The sequence below is a fragment of the Cryptotermes secundus genome, unplaced genomic scaffold, assembly GCF_002891405.2.
Source record: "Cryptotermes secundus unplaced genomic scaffold, Csec_1.0 scaffold171, whole genome shotgun sequence".
Taxonomy (NCBI): domain Eukaryota; kingdom Metazoa; phylum Arthropoda; class Insecta; order Blattodea; family Kalotermitidae; genus Cryptotermes; species Cryptotermes secundus.
Genome location: NW_019726223.1, coordinates 1,777,632 through 1,782,455, shown reverse-complemented (window position 1 = coordinate 1,782,455; position 4,824 = coordinate 1,777,632).

The window sequence follows — 4,824 nt, the reverse complement described above, 5'->3', positions numbered from 1 at the left end:
ATGTATATGATAGATACATATTTTAGTTATTTTAATGTGTGAACATGGCATGCAATGAACTGGTTTGACGTGGATAAGTAAGCACCTGAAGATGGCATTATTATGCCGAAACATGTAGTGCGAGGGAGAGAAGGAGATAAATGAGTGTATGCACTGCAAGACGGATTAAATAAATCATGTTCTCAAGAATTATCTAAAGCAGAGTTGTACCTATGCACATTTTGGCAAGCCAGTCAGATTATTACAGGTGATTTCAGAAAATCCAGCTGCACTCAGCAAAACATTATGTGAATTTCTTTGTGATTATACAGGCACATTTTAAAGCTTACTGTCACTGCAGGGGGGCTGTAAAGCTATTTGGATTCCTGCTGTCCCCATATACCCAGAGATGTTTCATTAAAGTATCCATTATTTTAGAGGGTTGCAGCATCATAAAATCTGAGAATCCCTGGCTTATTGCTTTATTATACATATTCATTAATGTTATAGAATGCATATCTGTAATCCATATTCCACCACTGGAAGCCTCTGCATCACTGTATTTGTAGATTCCCTCCAAAACATAATGATCATGAAAATTTCTGTGGTGCAAGAACAAGCAGCATTGCAGTCATAACTTACTGAATGAAAATTACTGTCTCCTGTGATATAACAAGGTCTAGTCTGACAGCCTCCATCTTCATGGCAGAAGACAGAAGTGGAAGCAGCATATTCATCCTAAATGTTTGTAACCATAGACCATACTACATGGCATCCCATCCTGGAAAACAGTAATTTTCATACTCACTACCTAAGAGACACTCTGAATGAAATAAAATAGCAATAACACATGGAGAATGATTTTATGGTTGTCACTGTTAACAGCTGTGGGAGTCATGACAGTTCGGTTAGTATAACATCTAGGCTATGGGCTCGATTACCAAGGGATTGTGGTCTGATTCTTGGCAAAGGTGAGAAATTTATCTCTTCACCAGAGCATTGGAATGGCTCTTATCCAGTGAGTCCCAGGGGCTCCTTCCCCAGAGTATGAAGCTGATCACTCACCTCCATCTAGTGCTGAGGTTAAGAATTCATGGTGTTATGCCTACACTCCCTCATCCAAACTTCATGGTGTGGCGCTTAATTAAGTGTAGAGACAACTTTACTTTTACATTACTAATTGTTACTGTTGTATCTTTCATATATTCAATTCAGTATGAATTTTATAGTCTCTTATTGAACTGAATAACTGGAATAAAATATCTTTACTACACAGATGAATGAGTGTCATTAAATTATGAACATTGCAGGACAAAAATATTTGTTTTATGTATGGTTTATTTAACAATGCTGTCAGTAGTTCAGACTATACAATGCCAATTGGTAGGATTACTGATAAATAATGCAACATCACAGATTTAGCCTCACAAGCCCAGCCAATTTACATATAATGATACATTCACTTTCTTCTAAGTGGTGATATCTGAGGACTGTCACTAGACAAGGGAAGAGTCCACTTCATCCCAGATGGGTCACCTCACTTTTTCATCAGTGGCATTGTTAGGCTGCTTGCCAAGAATAACTTACTTCTTTGCTCCACTTAAAGAGCTGCCAGATTTCTGTAGTAGCAAGGTGTGACCTGGCTGGATAATTTCTGTTAGTCACTGCTCAAACTGATGAATCTTTTTATCCTTCTCAGCCAGCTGAAATTAAATACATACGTGTCAGGTCTGAGGTTCTCATTATGGCAGACATATAGATTACTATTATCTCGGATGTCATATTGTGTATGTAGTCTAATACAAACGTAACAGTCTTTTGAAGGAAACTGCTGAAGAGAAAGGCAACAGCTTCCACTGACATGCTGGTATCTCTCTACCACACTACATGGGGTAATTCCCAAAAGACAGCAAACTCTTATGTCACATCCTCTCTAATGAGAGGATGGGTCCACTGTTTAAAATTGCTGCTGGCCCTCACCAACGCAGTCATTCTCAGGTCCGAGTCCCTCAAGACTATATGGCATCATGTTCCAGAAGACAGTAATCTCCATCACCACTACTGTGAGGACCTCAAATGTCATATTACTTTTTAAGCTTCTCTTCCTCATAAATACTTATCTTTTAAGTTTAAATGGGACTGCATCCACCAAACTAAACTGAAAAGTGTAATTATTGCAATATTGTAATAGAACCCCTTGGTTTCACTTTCATATATTTTTTTACTTAATAAACCTAAGCAGTATAAGGGGCATGTAGTAGTACAGTTGGTTGAGGCACCAAGTTATAAGCTGGAAGGTCGCAGGTTCAAGTCCCGATGAGGTAATTGGATTTTTTCAATTTACCTAATCCTTCTAGCCCTGGGGTTGACTCAGCCTCTAACAGAAATGAGTACCGGAATTTTCCTGGGGGGTAAAGGGTGCCCGGCACGTAAGGTTGACAACCTTACCATCATCTGTGAGATGATTGTCTTGATTATATGGGAGCCTCAACATCCCACAACTCTATGGGCCTTGGCCTGTTACAGGGATAGCTTTATCTTTGTTTTTTTGTATATTAATGCATGTTCTGAACTATATTTACTTATACCATTTCCATATAAATGAGAGGGTGGGAGGATGAAGAAATGAACGACGAGGATGGTCAAATAAAACTGATTTGAAGGAGATGTGGGAGAAAGCCAGGAAGGAGAAAAGTTTGCAGAAATTTATATAACAGATCAAGAGGCCTCCTGTTATATTTTTAACAAGCATTATATTAGCATCTCCAAAATAATGTATTTTCACAAAATATATAACATTTATTAATATGTATTATTAATTACATTTATAAATTATTAAAACAATTAATTTTAACAAGCATAAAAAATAAACTTATATTTCATTAATATAAAATAAGATTTTTTATTCTGTTCTTATACACAGACACTAGTATTAATCTCAGAGAATGACTTTATTAGTCTCACAAACTGTGTACTCATATTTGCTACCCAGAACCTAGACTGTCACAGAACTAACTTCATGGACATGAATCCATAACATGATATTGTTAGCAGTACTCTGGGAATTGCCTTTATCTCACATGGGCATAATTAGTGTCAGGTTTCAGCAATTCATACAGCTTAGACTAATATGGCTTTACATGGGACTAGTAGCCTTATTTAAAATGCCCTCATCTTATGCGCTGCCTTAACTAAATGAAGGTTGTCTATGTATTTAATTATCTACTGTGGTAAGACACATAGGAGAGTGGAAATATAGCTCCATGCATTATTAACCTTGGCATTACACCCAACAGACATGAGGTTGAGTGGGTCTCAGAGCTTATCTGGACACTATGGAGGAAAAATAAACCTCTATCCCTGCTGAAAATTTAACCCCCATTCCCCACTTGTCCAGTCCTTGGTCACTGTATGGCATGAGAGGTAACTCTACGCACTGAACGGCCAGCAGAGGAAGCCTGCTTTTGCAACACAAAGGTCATGCCTTTCATCATGAAAGTTCTAAGTCTGCCAAGGATGACAGAAACAGGAGTGTGGAAAGATCCACAATGGATCTTATTTATTAAAAAATGAGACCTTTGGCACAGAAATCATCTATAGGCAATTAGTAAGCACTGTCTATCAGTTTATGACTTCCATGGAAACCAACTCTATAAATAATCTCATTTATAGTACAATCAGAAGGTGGCAGTAATATAAACAGCACTGTTTCAGTCAGTATTACAGTGTCATACAGTATTATCTTTTGTTAAAAAGTAATGCCTCTATATTATTATTATTTATGTTTACCCTATCAAGCTATCTTTCCATAGTGTTTCAAGTCCACAGCATACATATTCACAATGGAATCATAATCTCAAAGGACTTCACATTCTCATAAAAATATAAATTTGATCAGTAAACTAAATTACTAAATTTATAAATAAATTACTAAAATTCAAGATGTTTCTTTTAATCTGTAAATATGCTGCAACAGATGAGCATCTTCTATGATTAGTATCCCCTTTTGCCATTCATTTCCATAGAAGTTCCATAAAATAACCATCTTTTCTTATCTGTTCTTAACAGGTGTTAGTTTATTGATACCTACTAATTAAGCAGAGACTGTTCTGTCTTTAATGTTTACCCCCATACAAAAGGTTAGTTTCCCACCGATATGTATTTCTGTGGCTAATGTAATCTGTGGGATTACAACTATTTTTAATGCCAACTGCTTTACATTAATTTATATTATCACTAATAATAATAATAATAATGATTAATTTTAAAGTCTGTTAGCTCTGATTTTTAGTATTATTTGAACAGAGTAAACTCTCGTAATAACAAACTAATAACGAGGACATTGTGTCCATTACCACAAATGTCTGCTATAACCGAGTGAAGAGATATTCACGGTAGTACACCACAGGATACATAGCCAACACACACAATAAACATAAATACATACAGTGTCATTATATAAAGTTTATGTTGGGGTTCTTTATTTTACTTAGTTTTCTAACTACAAAACTTTCTTAGTGCCTCAGCATCTCTAGAAATTCACAACTGTAAACAGCCAGATTTTGTCTGTTATATTCAGGCCCATTATAACAAGGGTTTACTGTAATTTGGATTCTGTCATTACATTATTTGTAATTTTGTCTTTTATACATTGTCTCCTTTGATGTCTATTTATTTATTTGTTTTGGTTTTTTTATTTGTAAGTTGGCACTAACTTTGCCAACCAGCGGCAGTCACTCGGTCAGTATAGTTCACTTGCGGACTAAAACCACTGAGTTTTTTTCTGCAATGCCTGGTGTAATTGGCTTTAATGCTACAGTCAGGCACTTAAATAACTGAACTGAA